This window comes from Nycticebus coucang, chromosome 3 (assembly GCF_027406575.1).
Source record: "Nycticebus coucang isolate mNycCou1 chromosome 3, mNycCou1.pri, whole genome shotgun sequence".
Classification (NCBI taxonomy): domain Eukaryota; kingdom Metazoa; phylum Chordata; class Mammalia; order Primates; family Lorisidae; genus Nycticebus; species Nycticebus coucang.
This window is the reverse complement of record NC_069782.1, coordinates 135,106,679-135,129,481: the sequence shown is the minus strand read 5'-3', so window position 1 is coordinate 135,129,481 and position 22,803 is coordinate 135,106,679. Positions and strand designations below refer to the sequence as shown.

The window sequence follows — 22,803 nt, the reverse complement described above, 5'->3', positions numbered from 1 at the left end:
GCCCCCAAAGCAACAGCGGATATGATTTCTACTACATTGCTTTTTGTCTGTGACAATGCCCAGTCTCATTGTGTTTGAAAAATATATCACTCAGATCATCCCATCTGCCCGGGCGTTTTGAAAATCAGCTGACTCCTTTTTTGTGTTGGTTTTGAATCCATCTGTTGCTCCAGTGTAATGAGATTCCCTTAGATTACATGAATACCAGCTGACAGAGGTGGAGCTGTTAGCCCAGCAACTAACAGCTTCCTTGTTGCTCAGTGAGAAGGCAGAATCCAGAAGCTTGGCTTGCGGGAAGTGGGGCACTGCGGTGGCAGCTCAGGCAAATTTGATCTGTGAAAATCCTGCTTTGCACAAATGCTGAATAATGGACATATTGTAGAAAATAATTTTTCATTTTGTGGATTTTATGATAAAGTTTCTTTAAATTACATTACCCCAAGTACATTTACAATGTAACTTAATTTTCAAAAAAAAAAAAAAAAAAAGTCGTACAGAACATTCCAGGAAATGGTTCTTTTGAACTAAAATTGTAAATCATAGACAATGTTAGGAGAGACCTTATTGATTATACAGCTTCAATTCTAACATTTAAGCTCTGAGGAAAAGTACTTAAAGAAGTGGAGTATCAAATATTCCAGACTCTTTCAACCTCATGGAAACGCATTTGAAAGCTTCACTCTTACAAAGAAGTAGTCAAATACCTACAAGGGTTTGGCCTGGGCTAACAATGACTTTTCTTCACTGAGATTCCTTTTCTTTGGAGTATTTGCATGGACATTGTTGAATCTGAGAATCACAACTCCCTAAGGAATGTCTCACAACTCCTAAGTCTGTTATTAACCTCAATGCCAAAATCATCAGCCTTTCTGGGAGAAATAATCAATCAACCTGATGGTTCAATAAATGCTGTTAAATTGCATTGAACCAGGTTTGCTTACCCATCCATTCCACTGTGATAGACTCTGGGGATAGCATGGTGAAAACATACTGAGGTTTAAGTAGACCAGATACTCTCTTGATGGGTCTTTGTGGCACAATTCTAATACAAACACTGGGAAAGGACCTAGCACTCCAAAAAACTTCCCTCATCTGCTCTCTGAATCTTGAAATTCTTTAAATAGTAATGGGCATCCTTAGGAGGCAATAAGTTCTTCAGAAAACTAAGTTGTTCAAGTATTTAACTAAGATGGAGAGTGAGGATTTATTCAAGTATTAGGGCAAAAGCTAGATGTCCACTGTCTTGGATCTCAGCAATACTCATCTGTCTTCTAACTTATCCTTCCTCTTTCTAGCAACAGACATAGACTACATGAAGATGGGGGTTAGCCAGAACCCAGCCTAAGCTACACGGAATATCTCTATCCCTTAACCATGTTTATTTACCCAAGGATGGGCTCATGACCCACTCTGACCTATCTGGATCTTGCCAAGGCATTCCTTAGGACATTTAATCTGAGATCTGGGATTTTTTCCTGATCCCAGAGCAGTCAGTAACTCTACTCCTTGCCAGAAATGCTATCTCTAAACTCCAGCCCTTTTTGTGAACGATAGCAGAGAGGAGGTAGGGGGCGGGGAGATGATTTTTAGCCTCCCTTTTTTTTTTTTTTCTTTTTTTGAGGATGCAGATGTGGTATGTTTATGAAAGAGTTTTCGAAATTTTTTTTTCTAAACTTGCATCGGTCAGTTTGCTTTTGCATATTGCCTTTTTAAAGTAACTCTGAGAGATTTGGGGTGGGGGACTGTCTGAGTGGATAGGTCAAGGACAAAATTAAGGGTAATTCTGGCCACAGGGGTAGGAGAAGACACATGTCCTCTTTCTGTCTTTATAGCCATTCATATACACAGGAAATGGATGTTCTTGGTGAATGGATGTTCTGTTTCTCTGCCATGTGGACTATAGGTAATGCATCCACCTTTCAGGGGAGGTGACTCTCTCATCCCTCCAGTTAATCCTATTACCTGCTCACTGAATCATGAAGGCCCTTTAATGGGGGCAAGTCATGTTTCAGAGGAAGCAGGAGAAGTGTGTTCAACATGAATATTTGTCTAAGAGCATCATCTCTCCATCATCCCTCCTTCCTAACAAAGCACCTCAGGTAGCCTTTGCACCTGGAGACAGGTGGTTCCATTTGGAGTCCCAAAGGCAGGGCTGGCAGGCAAGGGGGAAAGTAGCTCCCTTAAAACAGGGCTTGATCTAGGATGGGGCATGTTATTTGATCCAACAAGGCTGATCACTTATTTCATAATTATGGGAATTTTTTTGCTACATTTCTAATTTTTTGCTGTTTGATATGAAAGCAGAAGCAGGTAGGACAAATTGTATAGGAAGCCATCTTTCTGTAAGTGCAACCAAGCTGACGAGTAGGCCAATGCCATCATTGGCAGAACAATCCCTGATGCTGTTACACACCTATGGGACTGACGTGCCTGAATTGCACCTTGGTATAGGCTATCTACAAATTCATCTCCTAACCCTCAAGGCAGTTAGAGAAGGTTTTTGACATTTGTAAGCAATTTTTTCTTTTTCAGATTGGAAAAGAAATGATATTTAGAAACAAAAAGAAATCATTATTTTAATATGAGAAATCAAATTTTAATATGAGAAAGAGAGAGTGAAAGAACATTCAAGGACCCAGGATGACAGAAAGGAAGAGTAGGAAGGGAAAACTGAAAGGTCACAGAAAGTGAAGACTAGCCCAGCTGGAAGAAAAAATGTATTGAATTCACAATCTCTCCATGAGCTTTGTAAAGCTAGCTAACTCTAGAACAGAGGGTGGCTTCTTTTATTCAACATGCTTTTTTTTTTTATTTTTTAATCCCCGTTATGTACTAAGTCAATTGAAATATAAAGATGAACACAATACATATTTTGCCATCTTAGATATTTCTAATATTAAAAACTTCATAATAATATTTGAAATATTAATTAGCTCCTTTCAATTATATTACCTCATCTAATCCTTAGAATAACCCTGTGGGCGTGTATGCACATATTTCTCCATTTTATAGGAAGGAATCAGAAAATCGGGTCTCTCTAGTCATATAAAAAGCAGATTTGAAACTAGAGTTTCAATCCCAGTCGGCCTGCTTGACATCAATCCGTTCTTATCTCCTAGACTGTAGATTAAGACTAACCAACCCAATCAGTTTAGATATTACAGTCTCATTTGGTGAGGAAAATTTTAGATGATGCAATGATAATAGAATTCTCTAAAGCTCTGAATTACATAAGAAAAGGAAGTAATACTTTGACAGGACAAAGTTGTTCATTGGTTAGGTGGCTGGAAAAAATTTAAAGCATGTTCTGCAGCCACAGGACTACAAGAGGGTAAATGGCTTAAAGTGAGGTTGAATTCATGAGCTTCAGATTCGAATGGCTGAGCTCTGGTCAGAACCAGCCCGTCCTGCTGTCTGGGGCTGGGGGGACCAGAATGAATCCTTTGCTTCCTCATCTTTTCTGCATAGAGGCGGAAGACAAGACTTTGAATCACAATTTCTAAGAGCCCTTAATGTACTAAATGTCAGACAATGAGTGCTGTCTGCTGTCTGCAAGGGAAACTGCAAGGTATCTGTGCTAATTGCAACATAATTAGCTGAATAATGGTGAAAGGACAAGGGGATAAGTTGGCAGTGAAGGACAGAGTGAGCAGAGGTACTATGGAACTTTATTACCGGATCGTTTACGATTTTTTTATTACGTGACTCAATTTAGCTCTCATGTCCCAGCTGAAAGCTTTTGTACAGCTGAGCCCTGTCCACAGGTTATTATCTAAAATACTTAACATGCTATATAGAGCCCCTTATAGTCTGTCTCATGTCAAACCTTCTAGCTATTCTTATCACTTTATTTATAGCTTTATATTTGATTCTCTAAATTTACATCATCCTCTCATGTTTCAAGTCTATCATTATCTCCACTTTATCTGCCTGGAATATTCTATTTTCATATCTTTAAGATGTTAACTCATAAAATCCCTTTAATTCCTATTCATTCAGATCATAGTAGACATTCCACTGCTAAACTTTGCCATTGTCAATCCTACTGAAGCCCTTTTAATATTCTGTTCAAGTAAAATTAATTTATTTGTTTGAATTATTCCTGATGGTAAGTCTATATGCTGTTCCCTGTTGTATTCCCAGTATCTGGCATATCACATTCACTAAATAGTTATTTGTTGGAAAAATTCCTCTAAATGTTTACAAACTCTCCTTCTCACAAATAGCTGGCTATCAGGAAGAAGAGTGTCCTGGACTGGGTGAGAGGTTGCAGCTCATGTTATTCCAGACATGTTTTTGCATTAGACTTCTATGACTAGAGTGAATGCATTATCCATGAAAAGTTAAGTTGCATTCACCTTATAGTTAAAGATGGCAGATTGATGTATGTATTTTATATGACACACTCCCAAGTCTCACAAAGATGACAGAAATATTTCAAGGCATGAAACACTAAAGAAATGAGAGGTGAGACAAAGATAAGATTTTGGAAGCTGAAAGCAAGTGAATAAGTGAATACTAACCCAGCAAGATCAAGAAAACTGAATTCTGTGCTTGAAATGAGAAATCCAGGAAGAAAGCTCGTGTGTAGAGATGAAGCCCTAAAAGGCTTAGGATTGGGGCAAAATAGGAACCTTGGAAGTGGGATTTAACATGGGACCCAGTGGATTGTTAGAAAATCTCTTTAGGAAAGTGTCACCCTCTCAAATACCCAACTTTGACTCTATGCAGTCACATGGCTGACTCTTCTTGAACTGGGTTGATGACTAGAAGTTTATTCTCCAAAGAGAATAGAACAGGTAATGTTTATACTGAGATTTACAGACATGTTTGAGAGAAAAAAATCCATGTTTGAAAAGGGAGAGTTAAATGGGTGTTTCACCCCGAATGTCTAATTCTCCCATTCTAATATTCACTTACATGACTCCCAGAAAGCTGGCAGCAAACTTTTATCTTTCGAGTAGGAGACAGAAGCAGTTTTTTGCTAAGATATCAGACCAACTAGACCTAAAAGACCTCAAGATGTTGACATTAAAGATTCCCAAAAGAAACATCCCATCCAGATAATGTTAGAGTTAGAATAATTGTCAACAGTTCCAATCAAATGCATAGTTTCTGATGAACTCTTTATTTTTTTTTATATTCTAATGTGAGAAAAAACAAAGAATACTAGACATTTGAAGCAGACATTCTAGTGGAAAACAGAGACCAGAACCAAATAACTTTTTTCAGAATAACTTTAGAATGTTTCATTTGTCTAATCTGAAGAGTTTCTATTAATTTTCTCAGAAAGGTTAAGTAGATAGATAGCATTCGCAAAACAAGAACAGAAGGTCACATAAAAGAACATGCAGAAAGTATACAGGAGACCTTGGTTATAGAAAAAAATAAACAAAAATAATAGGTTACTTAGAATATGAAGTTAAAGAAATCTCTTAGAAGGCAAAATGGAAGAAAGTAGTAAAATAAAGGTTTAGAATTTTTCTACATGATAGCAACTACAGAAGCTAGAGCATAAGGAATACCCTCACGATTCTGAGGAAAGTTTTTTTTAACACAGACTTCTATGTTGCCAGATCGTCAGTCATACCACCACCACCACATGGGCCTCTCATGTACTCTATCTCAGGAAGCTTTTGGAAAATACTTTGTATCAGTAGGAGGGAGAAAACCAAGAAATAAGAGAAAATGAGATACGGTACACAGGGGACTCAGCAACAGAGGCGGAAAGATTCATAATGAAGGTATTCAAAGAGTTTGCACAATGATGATTATTCAGCAGGGTTAAAGAACTATTTTCCAAGCTAGAAGTTGTTGGAAGGGAGATACTTCTTTAGGATGAAATTGATAAAAATTTAGTTTGTTTGAGAGTATTAAGAAGACTTATGTAGCTGGTGAAGAGTTTGGAACTGGGCTCAAGAAATATTTAGAAAACTAGGCAAGTATATAGAAAGAAGAAGACTGAGGATGAGGAGAAAGGCAAAGTATATTATTAATTACACATAAAACCAATTCTTGTACAGGGAAGAAAAACTAACCACGTGGTATACCACATATCTCAGCTGTGAAGGGTGTTGACAGTAAAAATAATTTAGGTAATAAATACTGAATGAAACAATTTTATATTACAACCACACAAGGCAGGAAGGTGGTGAAAGAGAACGTCCTTTTTATCTTAGAGTGTAAGAAGTCAAGAGATACTTTTTAAAACCGAAAAATAAAACACAAGCAATATAAGCTTGCTATTTAGATATTCTGATATAAATACCAAAGAAAGCAATTTAGAAAAATATTTCCCTCTGGGAAGCAGATAATGGAGGAAGCAAGAGAATACTGTAGCTGTAACATTATGCATTATTATCGGGTTAACACTAACTGCTGTAACAAAGAGGCCCCCACATTTATAATGCCCCCAAATTCCATGCAAGTTTATTTCTCATTCATGTACCAACCAAGGTGAGTGTTTCCATGTGGTGACTATGGCTCTCTTACATGTGCCTGGCCAGAAGACACTGCCTTCTTCAATTTGGTATCTAAGATCACCAAGTTTATCACTATCTGGGAGCGTGCCTGGGCACACTCAAGTTCTCAAGAGCAGAGAACTTGATGGAGATGATGGAGAAGTCACGACGCTTCTGTGCCAGTCGCGTTGAGAGAATTCAGTCACACCACTGGCCACTCTTAACAGCCTCAGAGGTTGGGAAATATAACCTACCTGTGCTTTAAAAAAAAAATAGAATGACACGGATTTGGGTAAAGAGTGAGCATTCCTACCAAGATTTGTAAAACCAGTTGACTCTTGTATATAAACTATATATACAATTTAGTACTGTGCTTGTAGGCATTGTAGTATTGTATTTTAGTATGGCATTTGTGGTTTTGTTCTCAAATGATAAGAGGAAACATGTCAGTTGGAGTCATTACAATTTAACAAACATTAGATTATGAAATTTTGTTTAACCTGACTTTTTTTAAATTATAAGATTTCATTGAAAGTATAGAAAATTTCTTGTCTTGATTCACCTTGTTTCAGGCTTGTTACAGGGAACAAACGGCCTTTCATATGATACAAACTGGACATTACACAGTATACTTTTTAAATAATGGCAGACATAGTCACTATTTTACAGATGAGGCAACTGGATTTTTGAGTAACCGGGTGATATATACACAGTCAGTTACGAAAGTTATTTACCCATTCATTAGTATCTATCAGCACCTCTACCCGGGATGAGACACTGTGGATATACAGGTGACATGGCAGCAAACAATCCAGCCAAGTTCTCCATTCACACAGAGCTTTAATCCCGAGGGAGCTTCCCATTAGCAGTGAAGGTTCTGACCCAGGTCTCCATCTGGGAGTTCAGAAGATCCCAGCAGCTCATGCTGGGCCTCTCCGGCCATTGTTTTTCACATATCATGCATCAGCTGTACTGAAATAAACTCCCTGCTGCTATATGATCAGATGGCATCGCCTATTTATGGAGTCAACAAAAGATGTAAATTATCTTTGGGAAAATCTCTGCAAATCGAAAATGACACCCCTTTTACCTTTAACAGCTTTTGAGAGATGCTTCAGACGAGTGTGGAAAGGAAGCCATGTGCACATTGCCTTTATGGGTCTCCATTCTTTTCTCCCAGCTCTTAGAGAGGCACTTCCGGCAGGCACCTTTCTGGCCACCTCTGAGACTTGTTAGATATGCTCTCCTTTTCAAACAGACTTGGGGCAGGCAGTTTTGTCTCCCAAATTAGATTGTCTGTGAGATATTCATCATGCTGCCTGAAAATCAGCAATCATCTTTGCTTCCTTCATTCAGGAAATGCCACCCACTGACAATCCCTGCTTATACTTACATATTTAATTTGTGTATGTTCAGTTAGCATAAGAATGTTTATAGAATAATCTTAAGCTTGCAGTGGATGTTAGGTCAGCTTTAGGAAATAGACACCCTAAAAGAGGAATTACCATGTAATTCATTGCCAAAATTGAGATCCTTTGAGAGTGAGAAGTGATGCTGTTAACAGTGAAGCTGAGACAACAGACACAGCATTCTGGACAAAAAATGAGCATTGAAGACTGATTTCCCTTTCCTCATCCATTGATAGATGAATGGATAAACAAATGTGGTATACAGATTAATAGAAACTCATTCGCCTTTAAAAAGAAAGGAAATTCTGATACAACACAAATGAACCTTGAAGACATTAGCTAAGGGAAATAAGCCAGTCACCAAGAGGACAAATACTGTGTGGTTCCACTTATATGAGGCATCAGAGGGACCAGATCCATAGGGACGGACGGTAGCTTGGAGGATGCCCAGGGCGGAAGGAGGGAGGGAATGGGAGTGATGTTTAATGGGTCAGAGTTTCAAAAAATAAAAACCTTCTGAAGATGGATGGTGGTGATCTTTGCACAACATTGCAAATGCATTTAATGTCATTGAACTATACACTTAAAAAGGTTTAGATGATAGATCTTGTTGTATACATTTCACCACAATAAAAATTGATTGACTTCACTTTCACTTTCTTTATTCAGGAAATGATAAAGCCTAGACCCAAGTTTTTCCAGGGACAAGCCCCCCTCCACCCCCTGCCCAGGCGTAACACATGTATGATGCTAATAGAGATCCTTGAGGTTTTCATGCAGTAAAGACACTTATTGTTCCCTGTCTCATAATCACTTGGGAAAAGATAGGAAGAGTAAAATAGGGGTTAACTCCTGGCAAAGCTGGTCAGAGATCTCACTAAGACTTCCTGCCTCCTTTCTCTATGGAAACCTGAGCATATCCACAGGTGACAGGTGGATGATTCGAAACTAAGAGAGCAATGACATGCTGGCTCCCCAGAAGCAAGCTCTAATTTGCTTACCACATGGTACAAGACATACTCAGGATTCCCAGGAAGCCAGGAGGAAAAAGAACCAGGGGACTCAGAGGGATATGATCCCAGGATCTGGGTTCAGAGAGTGGCTCTACCTACTAGTTTAACACCTCCAAGGTCTCCCCCCAGACTCAACAACCATACATGTAGCTCCCATACCCCACACCTGGCAGCTAATAAGCAGAGAAACATAAAGAGATTGAAGGGACAACTGAAAATACAGATTCCCCTCCAACAAAAACATCTTCTAACCTTTGCTTTACCTATGGCCTCTTAGATGCACAGCAAACCTTTTCCTACCCATTAATGGGGAACTTTGGATTTTTTTCTTTACCTTGTGGCCCATCATCTTTCATGTGCATCAGACTATTTCCCGTGTTTCCTCCAAAGGCTGTCCACATAAGGGAGAACATTTACAATGCACTAGTGGTGGGGGGGCTAGAGCCCTTGGATTATTGTGCCTATAATTTAGGCACAGTCTCAATCCTGCAAACCTCCCCTTTCTAACCCTGAATTGCTAGTTAGCTGATTCATATGTCTATGACCTACTCCACCCTGAGAACCAACTTTATAGCCACATCCTAAAGGGGACACAAGGTGCCGTTTGGCTGCTGAGTCCTTTCCACAACTGTCCATGCCAGGACACCCTTTGGAGTCCGCATGGGGGACTACGCTCCTGGAACATTTATTAAGTCTCTGCACACCTAGGCCAGGGTAGGTCCCTTCTCTTAAGGAAGCTATTATTTAATAACAATCTGTAGACTCTGGAGCTGCTGGAGGCAGGGATGCTTCTTCATAGGCCCCAGGGGCCTCAGGGAGGGAAGATTTTCAAGATTAGGAGATGAATGTGTTCTGAAAGACAGCACAGTTAGCCTTGACTGCAAATTGGGCATTTTATTGCATTTGTCTGATGGATAATCACAGATAAAGACTTTGATCTTTATCCCCATGGCAGCAATAAGGAAAAGGCAGAACTCTGCGTACTATTGTACCATACTTTATTTCTTTTTCTTTTTCTTTCTGTAATTCTGAGAAAACAGAACCCATTAAAATGCTCTGGAGAGTCTCTCTGCATTGTGTTCCCAAATGTCACTGGGTGTTACTGCTCTGCTGTTGACCCCCACCAATACCAGGATGGGAAAGAGCATGAAACGCTTCTCCCTCAGCAGAACGATTAATGAATGGGGAAGAGTGAGAAGGCTGAAGGGGAGGGGAAAGGAAGAATATCAGATTAAATGCTGAGTGTCTCGGAAAGGAATAAAAAAAAAAAAATCACAAGAGGCCGTGCCTATGGCAGTGCCAATGAGCACAAGTGGTCAGATCTGATCTTCATTCCTCGGAGCCTCTGAGGGCCTGTAGCCTGGCGTGGCAACAAGAGGCTCTTTAATCTTCAGGAAGGTTCTTCCATCGTGATTAAACCAATTAAATATTGTGCAATCAAGCTTAAGAACTGACTCAAAAACAACAGCATGTGGTGAAACTATGACAAAGTTCAGGGAGTTTAGCAGTACGAGATGAAGCTGCTTCCATCCTGTAATGCATTTTACTGACTCTGCTTATTATTGAAGTGTGATCATGGTTGATAATGTTCAGCAAGTCAGAAACGTAACTTTCATTATAAAATGAAGACTGTATTAATTATCTCTACAAAGGAGTCAGCCAGAGAACCAAGTCCTAGGAGGCTTCAGATGAAGTCTGGTTGACCAGAGTGGATCTGAGCACATGGGGTGGAGGGATAGGGAGCTGAGACACAAGAATTTAACCACATATAGACAAAGGGACTTAAATTTAGACATTACTAATCACTATGTCCAAAGGGGATTATTTGCAGAATCATTTCGTTTTTATATTAATTTGTGGGGCATTTTACATAGTTAGTTTTAGGTGTAACACTTTTAAAGTCTTAATTCTGTCTTTATTCCCTAATGTTTTTATTATAGCCTTAATACTGTAATTAGCCCAGACCTCACTTGACTTTTGAAATGCCCCGTTTGCGTGCAGCATGCACTCTCAGGTCATTACACAGAGCAGCAAGGAGGGTCTTAAAGTGAAAAGAATTCTATGTTGGAAATTAAATCACGCAGAACGTAGTAAGCATTGCCAGTTTCATTCACCAGCCCTTTATTTATTTTTTGAATAGCAGCACAATTCCCATAGCAATTAATTCTGCACCTAGCTACGCTAACCACAGACACACCCAATGCAATTTGTATCAATAGCTGGAGCTTCTGGAGAGAAAACAAACCTCCAAAGCCCTCTTAGGATCGGGACCTCTGCTAACGTGATTTTGAATGACACATATAAAAGAATGACCCCTAGTGGTCAAAAGCTAAAGCTACAGCGTTTAATTAAGAACCAGCTCTTAACCGGTAGCGGTGGAAATGTATTCAGACAATTACAAAGCTGCTTGAAGCTTCCCCCGTGCAGAGAACACACACCTGCCCAGCTTTATCTTATAACTCAGCAATTATACTGGAGAGACTTCAGAGTTTCCTATCGCACAGAAGCCTTGAATTAGATCGGGGCCTTGCAGGGAGTATCTTCTAACTTCTCAGTGCTGCAACCCTATGTATGACTTTGAGTGGATCACAGGACTTGAAAATTCCGCGTTACCAGACACATAGTAATGGGCATTTATCTTTGCCCTTTTTTTATTCCTGCATAATAATAAATTCCCTTTTTATTTGGAAGGCATTTTCCCATGTGCCTAATTTGAGGAAAGGGAGTGGGAAATAGAGCAGATTGTTCTACATTTAAATATGAAAATGGCTCAATCAGACTCTTCTAAACCTGAATAAAATAGTACGTTTAAATCCAGAGTCATGTATCTTTAACATCTTTAATTCTCTTTATACAAAGAGAATGTTCCCTTTGAAAAATCAATGCTATCCAGTAGGTCAAAGAATACAAAATAGCAGATGTGTAGAATGAACAAGTGGAGAGATCTAACGTACAACATGAGAACTATAGTTAATGAAATTGGATTTAGGATTTGTATTAAATAAGTAGATTTTAGCGGTTCTTGTCACAAAAAGATGAGATGATACATGTGTTATTGGCATCACTATAGTGCACATTTTACTATCTATATCTATCCTGTAACATCATAGTGCAAACCTCAAACATACACAATTTTTTAAAATAAACCATATATAGAATTGTATATACAGATATACAACAGGGTAATAAAATGGGGTTTATTCTCAATAAATCCCATTTTTCAAAATAGTTTACTTACTACCGCAAGGAAATTAACTTGAAAACAGTGAGTTTTATGATGTTTTAGAGCCATAATAGATTTTTAGATTCCCCTGTTAACCAGAAAACAGAATATACACAAATGTCATTTGCCTGATTCTTCAGATTACTGTTTCACTGTGTTCCCTCTTCCAATGCTGGATGTAGGAATTAAACATCCTCCAAACATCAGTCTTGGAATAGGCAGTATATTAATTGCTTTTAAAATATAATACTTACTGGAGATAACCATGGATCAGCTATAAACCTCTGAGTCATTTAAACAAAGTATTCAGAAGCATTTAATTGTCTCTTAATCAAATATGGTCAACCATTTTGTAGCTGGGTCTTACTATATATATGCTCAGAAACACAAAATACTATACTCCAGGGAAATTTTGTAAAAGCCAGAATCAGAGATGTCTGAAGGAAAAGTTACCAACAAACTCAAGTGATCTTACAAGTAGGAAAAACAAATGCTAGGAATAGCCATAAGAAGAAATCAAAGTATTAATCCATAAAAACAGGTGTGCAGAGAAAACACAAAAGGTCCATTAGGTGCTGGCCTGTGTCCTTCTTTTGCAGTGTTCCAAACATACATACACACCCACAAACAATACTTACTTTCACTGTAGGAGACTGAGCAGCATGCTTATAAGAACAGTCACCGGTTCTTGAGGGAAACGCTGAGAGCAGGCAATCTTCTGGCCATGCTGGAGATGTTTTGCAGCCTTGGGACAAGTCCTCGAGTAACTTAGTGCTCTAATGAGATAAGATCAGTTGCTCATTAGTAAGCAGGTGTTGGACCTTGAACATTTGTGGTGCTTCAGAGTGGGAGTTGAGCCTATGTGGAAAGAGCACAGTAGCAATCCTTTAAGCACGTGGTCCTTCCCCACACCTGTTGGATATTGTTTCAATAAATAGCCATGGCGGAGGTTATTTGAGGCTCCTGCACCTCTGGGGAGCCTCACCTCTTGCAAGATTATACTTTTAATCTTTGTACCGGCTGTTTTATGCATGCAGCGCCAGCTCTGACATTTCAGGTTGGGTAATCTTGTCCCAGTTAACACATATATACCTTTCCATTGAATCAGATGTCCTGATATTTTCTGCATAATTTTTCCATCATTTTATTATTGAGGAATAAATCACACACCACAAAATGCATAGATTATCAGTGTACAGTTATATCAGTTTTAAAAATGTATATACCTATGGAGCCATCATCCAAATCAAGACAGTGAGCATTTCCAACACTCCAAAACATTCCTTGTGCCTCTTTTCAGTCAGCCCTCTCCCCCAGCCAGGAAATTTGTTGTGCCTGTTCATGAACTATGTATCAATGGAGTCAGTTTGACTCACATGTGCTGCCTGATGCAGTTCACTAAATTCATTTTATAGCTCCTAAATGGGTTGCAACCCACAGTTTGGAAAAAAAAAATTGATTTTACACATACCATAAACCATCTGATTATCTTGATGGGTTTAAAAATGCAAATTCTCAGGCCTCAGCCAGAGATTCTGATTAAAATGTAGATTACTGGGCCCACTCAAGACCAACTAATGTAGGTTGTTCAAGAACTATCCTTTAATTTGGCTTACAGCTGTGTTTCTCAATTAATCTAAACAATGCTCTCACCATGTCACCACCTCTATCCTACCTAAGAAAGAACAATAACTCCTTGTTTACTGCCTACTGAATCAAGCCAAGTACCTCTGTCTGACATGGAAAGCTTTCCATCAATGTGTGTTGCTTTCCTGGCTGACACATCTTCCCATTACTCAGCAACAAGAGCCTCCATGATCATCAGTCTTTTCAGTGGCCCCCTACTACTCCTTCATCCTTCCACTACAGAACTGGATGCTAAATTCTTACAACATTCAAGAACCTATCAATGCTTTTTAAATGAATAACAGCCTCAGATTTATATTCCTTGTGCTGATGGTGGGTGGATCTGTGAGTGATAGCCAAGTCTGTAAGTCATCGTAGGTTCATTTGTAGGTGGACTGATTGAATTGTGGTGTTAATTCTCCATGAAATTGTGTCCTATGCCATTTCTCTGTTAAAGAGAGCATTCTTTGGTTCTATCACCTTGTTAAAACATTGGCACTGTGTGGTCTTCTGGGAATATTTGAGAACAGATTGGTCTCATTTCTCCGTATGCTTTCTTATTCTGCAAATAGGAAAAGAAAGGCTCTTTGATTTATTGCTGAAAAAAAAATCAGTAGAAGTGTGTCACTATAGGCAGAAAATAAGGGTTAGACTAAAGACAGCAGGCTCGGGAAGGTTAAGAAAAACTGCAATGACCATTCTTCTCTGACCCACAGAAAACACTATACAAATGCACAACTATGTATTGATACCAGAGATAAAAGTGCTCCCTCAATTATATCTATTCACTTATTATTTCATCTATACAACACATTTGTTTAAGCTTCTCTTAGCTGGGCCTATTGTGAGCACTGGGACCATAGCTCTCAGTAATTCAAAGTCCAGCCCTTCAAGAAGCTCACATTCTAGCAGAAATACAGAAATATACATAGTACAGAAAGAAAGAATTCACAGCGGAGTGAGAAAAGGAAGGAGTGCATTATTCACAAGTGGAGGTTATGGAATTTCTCCCCACTAAGGTGGAATTTCAACAGTTCTGAGAAGGGTGAAGGATTGAGTCATCCAACTATCTGAAGAGGACAGTTAGGGCAGAAGAAAGAGGAATTGCACAGGCCCTCAGATGAAAGCCTTCTTTGTGCATTTGAGGAATATCAAGAAAGCTATTGTGGGTAAGGTCAGAAAGTAGCAGGGAATTTGGGCCCCTGTAAGGGCTTTGGCATTTACTCTGAGTCAATTAAGAACAAAATGGAGAATTTTGAGCTAAAGCATATACAATTAAGTTTATGAACCATCCTAGAAAAAGGCTACACACCTTTTGCTGAATATCACTATGGTCACCTTCAAAGTCCTCCCCTTGGGAAGCTATGCACTGATGCTAGTGCCTAGTCCACCCTTCAAAACAATTTTGGGACACCTTTTCTGGAATGGCCATCAGAACCATTGTTGTATTACCCTTAATGTTCTGAATGTCATCAACTTGTTTTCCTTTCATTATTTCCTTTTCCTTTGAGTAAAGGAAAAAAGTCATTGAGGGCCAGATAAGGTGAATAGAGAAGATGTTCCAACACAGTTATTTGTTTACTGGCTAAAACCTTCCTCACAGGTAGTGCCACATGAGCCGGTGGTGCATTGTCATGATACAAGAGCCATAAATGTTTGGCCAAGGTTCTTAGTTAAGATTTTCCAATTTCTTTATCAATGTTTACTTGGTCTGCTATGTTTCACACCATCAGTGGATGATTTTGACATCCAATTGTATACATTTTGCAATATTTTCATCAGTTCTGCTTGTTATTGGCTGCACTGAATTCTCCTAATCAGTGATGCTTTTTCCTCCTTCACATAGATGTTTAATTTATTGGTACACTGCTGTTTTCTTCATGGCATTATCCTATAAACTTGAACTAAATACATACTTTATTTCACTTCCACTATTGCTAAGTTTAACAAGAAATTTAATGTTTGCTTATTGCTCTAATTCAAGCTCTGACATTCTTGTGATGGTGCATAAAATCCAGCAACAATAATAACACCACTCAGCAAGACACTGCCACACACTTACATCAAGGTGTGAGGTGTGAGACCATGATATACCAAATTTATGAAACCTTACCAAGTTGTTTGTACAGTGTCACCAACATAAGCACACAGTGGCAAGTTTGTGAACTTAATTGTCAGACCTCCTATGATGTATTTCATGCTTTTATAGATTTACTCTTGCTACTGTGTTGAAAATAAACTAAAGTGAAGAAAGGAGGAATTATGGGGGATATTATAATAAAACAATTAAGTGATAATGGTAACTTACAACAGGATAGGTAGTAGGATTAAAGAAACTTAAAGTAGTAGGAATATGAAAATATTCTGAAAGTGGTGATGACAAGATTTATTAAAGTGTAGAGTGTATCAAAAGAGGCTATCCAAGGATAGCCCAAGGCTTTTGGCCTAAACAACATGAGAGATGATGTTGCCCTTCACTACACTGTAGGGAGAGAGATTGCAGGAATGTCTGGGAAGTCATTGCCGAGCACCTTTAGTCTGAGATCCATTTGAACTTCCAAGTGGTGATGTCCAAAAGAAGACAGTATATATAAAAGTGCAGGGTTCATGTGACATGTGCAGTGTAAATATAAAACCTGGGATTTGTCAGTGGATAGATGAAATAGATCACCTTGAGATTGGCTGGTTGTACAAAGAGAAGGAATATGTACAAGCACTGAGTGCTGAGGTATTGCCAGTAGATAGTTGTCAGAGAGATGCAGAAAAACAAAGAAGATGGGAAAGAAATGCCCAGTGATAGGGAGAGACAACCAAGAGGAAGTGGTGTCCTAGAAGCCAAGGAGAAGAATATTTTAACATGAAGCATGTGATCTATGATGTCAAATTCTCCTAACAGGTCAAGTAAGATGAGGTTTGAAAATTCATTACTGAATTTAAGAACATGGAATTCATTGGTGATTTTGACAAGACCACATCCAGTGGAATTATAAGGAATGAAATCCCCATAGAAATAGGTTGAACACTGAAGAGGAGAAGATAAATTGGAGACAGAAAGTTTTCTAAATGAGAGTTAGAAATTATTTTCTTGAGATTTGCTATACAGTAGAGAAATGGTATAGTTGAAATAGTGGAATAGGTAAGGGGAAAGAAGATATACACACACATACATATTTTATCTTAAGAAATAAATATATGGTATATTTGAGGGCTCAGGAAATACTCCAGTTGCAACAGGAAGGAAGTGAAGATGCGGATGGCATGGAGCTGGTGAAGGTTCCAAGGGGTTGGGAGAGAGAAAAGAAGAATAATCCCTGAAGTGATGCTCGTATGCTTGAGAAGGTGCCAGAGAATGGGCTCTGGTGAGCAAGAGAGGCACTGGCCCAGATGCACAGGGAATTCACTTGTGAGACCAGGAAGGGCGGTGAATGCACTGACGCTGTACTTATGGCAGGGGGTGTGGGGCACTGGCGGAAATTAGAGATTGAGTTCCTCAGTTGCGATCGAGAATAAAAACAGAGGTATTGGAGGAGCAAGAAAAGACATAAGTCTTCTCGAGGAATGAGAGAGGGAACTAAGGGAAAGACAGTAGGATTTCTGGGCATCACTGAGGACTTGCAGGAGGGCAGAGGCCTGAGTGTGAGATGTGAGTGAGTGGCATGATTGGGTAACTGTGTAAATTCATCTTTATTATCCCCGTCCTGCAGATGAAATAGACCCAAGGATGTGAAGTGAATCGCCAGAGGATGCGTAAGACTGCTAGCGATATTCTAGCTCTATGTCATTGTGTCTACCTATTATGCTCTTCCTTCTGGTCCTCAGTGTCACATGTGTTGGTTTTGTTTCTCTGTGCAGATCTAAAACTCCTCCAGGACCGTGACTTGTCTTCTCTGCCACTTGAAACTTTCACAGGATGATGTCATGGTGTAAGGGACATAACTTACTTAATTCCATCATTTATGTCTTTAGCAAGTGCTTCTTTTCTGACTACAAGAATTGTGACATATGGAAATGCATACCAGATCTCACTCCCTTGGGGAAAGCTATAAAGTAACTATTCCCTAATTAGGGAAAAAAATCAATCTAGGAAAAGGGCAATCAATATAAGTAAAAGACAACATGAGTGATCATCCTTCCCTCACCTCCACAATTTTGTATTCAGGAAGCGGAGACTCCAGGTAAGATGAGAGCCTTCTTTGTTTTAGATAGAAATATCAGTGGAATATTATTTGTTAAACTTGCAATCGTAAAACATTATCGCTAGAAAAGACTTTAATTTATTCCTGCAGAAAAAAGTCTAAAGATTTTAAAGATGTGGTTAGTTGCCATTGACAGTTAATAGCACTAGAACCCAAGGTCTCTAGATTCTCTATCCTGTTCTCTTTTCATGGTATGAAAGAGGTGGGCCACTCCCTCTGTCAGGCTGGGTTTGGAGGCATTGATTATTGTCATGTGTTTCTGAACTCTCAAGAGAGGAAACCTTTAATTGCATCCCACTGATTCTTAATAGCTCAACCCAAAAGCAGCTCTTCCCAGCAGATGGTTCCCCAGGCCCTCCAGATATATTGGAGCCCTATAATATTAATGCTAATAGACAAGAGAAAGAAGAAGGTACATGTAAAAAAGAAGCAAAAGAAGAGGAGGGGAAGACAGTAGTCTTTCTTCTTCATTATAAATAATTTACTCATGAGATTAAATAAAAATCAGACACTGCCCTACTTGTATTCCAAAAGAAGGTGAGAACAGGTTGGGCGTGGTGGCTCAGGCCTGTAATCCTAGCATTCTGGGAGGCTGAGGAAGGGGATTGCCTGCACTCAGAGTAAGAGACCAGCCTGAGCTGGTCTCGAAAAATAGCCACGTGTTGTGGTGGGAGCCTGTAGTCCAGGCTACTTGGGAGGCTGAGGCAAGAGGATCGCTTGATCTCAAGAGGATCACTTGAATCCAAGACTTTGAAGTTGCTGTGAGCTGTGATGCCATGGCACTCTACCAAGGGCAACAAAGTGAGACTCTGTCTCAAAAAAAAAAAAAAAAAAAGGAAAGGAAAGCAAAGAAGAAGAAAGGAAGTGAAAACAGATCTATCCATTCAGGTTGATTGGGTTTATTTTGAAGTTCACCAAAATCTCCTTTAAATCACCTATTAATTCAAGTTTCTGTGTGAAACCTGGGATTACAGGAGAATGACTTTCCATATACTCTAGTGGCTAGAAACATTAGCTATGTACTAAATAGACTCAGGGTTAAGCCTCATGCCACCATGTACTTGCTCTGTAATCTTGGGCAATGTGGTTTACTTCTCTAAGTTTCATTGTCAGTGAAACAAAGATAATAATATTGGAGTAGCTGTTAGTCCTGTTAACTAAATATTTCTGGTTCTCTAACCATCTAAGTACACAATAGATAGTACTCCTTGCTGCTCTGAAGGCACATGTGGTCCTGTGACCACATGAAGTACAATTTACCAATGAATTGTAAATTGCAGATTTGAGCACCTCTCCAAGATTTATTTCACTCTCTCCTCTGGCACACCTATCAGTGCTGTTTAAAGTGGTCCCTGAGTCAGTATGATGGCAAGGGCCCCCTGACAGACCCAAGACACATGTGAATAATATGCTTGTGTTAAGGCACCAAGGACTGGGTGTTTGTGTGTATGTTTTAACATAGAATAACTGAGTTCTCATATCACTTATATAAAGTAGCATTATGGACTGAATTCTGTCCCATCAAAACTTATATGTTGAAGTCCAAATTCACAGTACTTCACAATGTGGCCAGATTTGAGGATAAGGCCTTTAATAAGGTAATATTAAAAAGAAGTTGTTAAAGTGTGTCCAAATCCCATCTGACTGGTGTTCTTATGACAAGAGGAGATTAGGACACACAGAGAAGTACGAGGTATGCGCCTACACAGAGGACAGACCCCGTGAACACACGGGGGAAACGTGGCCTCTGCATGCCGAGGAGAGAAGCCTCGGAACAAACCAAACCAAGATGTCTTCACCTTCTACTTTTAGCCTCTAAAAATGTGAGAAAATACATTTCTGTTATTTAAGCCACCCACTCCGTGGCATTTTGTGTTGGTGGCCTTAGCGAACAACTGTAAGTAGATCCTAGAGTTCTTCCCACTTCACAGAGGAGCAGACAAAGGTACTTTAAGATTAAGTAATTTCTCCTCCTCTTCTGGAGGAGACACCATCCAGAAGAACAGGTGGGGTTGGCATCGGGTACTGTTGAGTCATCGGGTACTGTTGAGTCTAGAATCCCTGCTCTAGAACAGAAGATCTCTTTTCCAATTAGTTATTTAACTCCTGACATCCCGTGCAAATTCCATTAGCACAGCAATCCTACCTTCACAGCTGAACACCCAGCTCCTTGCAAAAAAAAAAAGCAAAAGAAACGCTTGCTGAATTAAAAAAAAAAAAGATGGCAAGTACTGGGCACATTAACTAAATAATAGGAGAGTGAGGTGGTATCTTAAAGAGGTTTTGATGAAAGGACAACCAACAGAGGTGTGGGTAGGTTTAAAGACACCATCAAACTACAATTAAGGCACCTAGAAATACTATTAGTACATGTAGTCCTGGAGAAACAAGGGGGAGAAAAAGAATTAGGGGAACCTGATGATGAACAGAGCCATGGAAGAGTTTCCCCGCACGTGAATGCAGTTATGGAGAGGCTGCAGACAATACCAGAAGTGTGCATTGAGGCAGGTGGTGGTGGGACAGGGAAAACCTGCTTGTCACCTCCTACACCCCAGTCTCTTTGTGATTCTCATCAGCCAAACCCCACAGAAATCTGGAAGGCAAGAGTGAGTGAAGCAGTTCATAGGAGTCAGTCTTCCAGGGTACCAAAGCCCTGAGCAGAGGAGAACAAAGGTTTGGAAAGAAGATAAAGATGAGAAGGTTATGGCTATGAAAAATAATCAACACCCTGATCTTATATATATATATATATTTTTTTTTATTTTGGGTTATTATGAAAGTATATATGATTAGGTTCCATTTGTAAGGTAAAGTCCAAAGTCTGAGTTGTAGTTGAGTCCTTCACCCAGGGAGTGTGTCATATACTCCTTCATTCCGATCTTATTAAGCAAGGTATCACTGATACTTTCATATTTATTCATGAGACAAAAATGCAAATGCATGGAATACTTCATGAAGGAGTGGTAGTGCGATGTTTTAGTCTATTCATCCTTTAAGCAACTCCAACAAAGAGATGTGGCTAACCTGAAAGAAACAGAACATCATCCAGAATCTAAAAAATCAATGGTGTCATTCGAAGATGCTAAAAGAGCCCAGAGCAGTTTGTCCTATCGCATCCCCTGTGATCTAAATATGCTCAGCAAGAAAATGACACAGCTCGAATGTTTCCTTCCTCCCTGGCAGCCCAGCCCAACCATTGCTCGGTTAAACCAATTAGCAATTTGCAGGGAGAAATGTGAACAAATTAATGCTGATGACTTGGGGCCACTAATTGGCTGCTGGGCTGTCAGAGTGGCTATACAGTTGCTAAATCAAATTGATAGCTAAAGGCCGTGAGCTGCTCAGCCGTCAGCGCTCTTCTCATTTTGGGCTTTGAGGCCGAGAAAGGGGAATGTTTGCAATGGCATTTTGGTCAATCTGCCATGACCGGTCGTCATCCCCATGGCTGTAGATGGTCAGTGAGTTTTACCAGTTAATTGTGGGGCTGGTTCTGAGGTGGTGGCTCTGGAAAGGCAAGAGACTGCTGCTTTGGGGGAGAGATTGTCATTCTTTCCGACAAAAGCAGGGCATCTGAGGTGAACTGTGAAGCTGATGCAGTCCTGGAGAAGCACTGTGAATCCTCAGGGGCCACACATCGGAGGGTGGAAACAGAGCTGAGAAGGGATCACCGAAGAAGCGGGGCATCAGGCAGAGCAAGGCCTCCCAGTGCAGTGGATCAGCTAAGGCCTTGACCTGGTCCCCTTCTCATCTGATAAACAAGAGGAATCGGGAGGAATGCTGTTGTCCTTGACAGCGGAGGATCTGCCACATGACAATGAAATAAGCATTCCCATTTATTTATTTATTTTGTTAATCTAAACAAACTCTCCAGAACTTAAACATCAAGACTGGTGTTGTTCCTTTGTTGTTCTTGCTTTTGAGAAAGGTAGTTTTGATGGTGGGGACCAGGGCTTACTAAACACTTTTTTTAGCAGCTGGGCAACAACAGAGATCAAAAAATACCTGCCACTGATTTATAACCTGAGCAGCATTTCTGTATACTCCTACCTCCCAGCATTTAAAGCGTTTAGTACAAATGCCAAAGCGGTGTACTTCCTGGGATGAGTCAAAGCGTGGAATTACACATATGATGCCACAACAGAAAGTGTCAGAAACGAATCCCAGATCCCACCACAACTCATCCAGAGTTTCTCAACCTGGAACATCTTCACCACCAACATTTTACCTCTACTTCAACAATTTGGCCTCGTCAAAGACACCTGCTCATACCTAAATGTGGAAGATGATGCAGGAGCCATGTCACACCTGTCCCCCCAGGGGGAATCCCCGCTGCAGCCCAGCCTTTTGTATTATCAGAAGGAGGGAAGGAACGGTGGGAACAGGGCCAGGCTGATCATATGGGAGCTGATTCCTTTGAAAACATCAAGAGGAAACTTGACACTTACCTCCAGTAGAAACACTGCCGTTTTCCTGTGGACACGTCCACTTCACAGGCACTTGTTTCTGATACTTACTTAGTATCTAGAGCTGGGTGGAGAAAAGTCTGTTAAGGTTGCTAGAGACTTTCACTAAAACTCATCAGATAGGGGTTTTTGCAGAACTACAGGTAAGAGAACTGGGCAAAAGTTGTAATATAGCAATTCTGTTATATGGACAGTTTCTGCTTTTTAACCAAGATTTAGCTCAAGTTTCAGAAATTCTCAACTATGCTGATTGTTACCATACAAGGAAGGGAAACTTTAAACTGTTCATGATGGCTATTCTTGCATATCTTTTCTTGCATATCAACTTCCAACATGGAATCTGCAAAAAGGTTCCCAGGAATATTGACATTCATTTGTTAATTACTCCATTCATTAGATATTCACGAAGCAT

The 22,803-nt window shown here is 39.7% G+C and overlaps 1 pseudogene; it reads left to right on the top strand.

Moving 5' to 3' along the window:
- Positions 1-17,848: 17,848 nt before the first annotated feature.
- Positions 17,849-22,382, top strand: LOC128581122 (glycogenin-1-like; annotated as a pseudogene).
- The last annotated feature ends 421 nt before the right edge of the window (positions 22,383-22,803 follow it).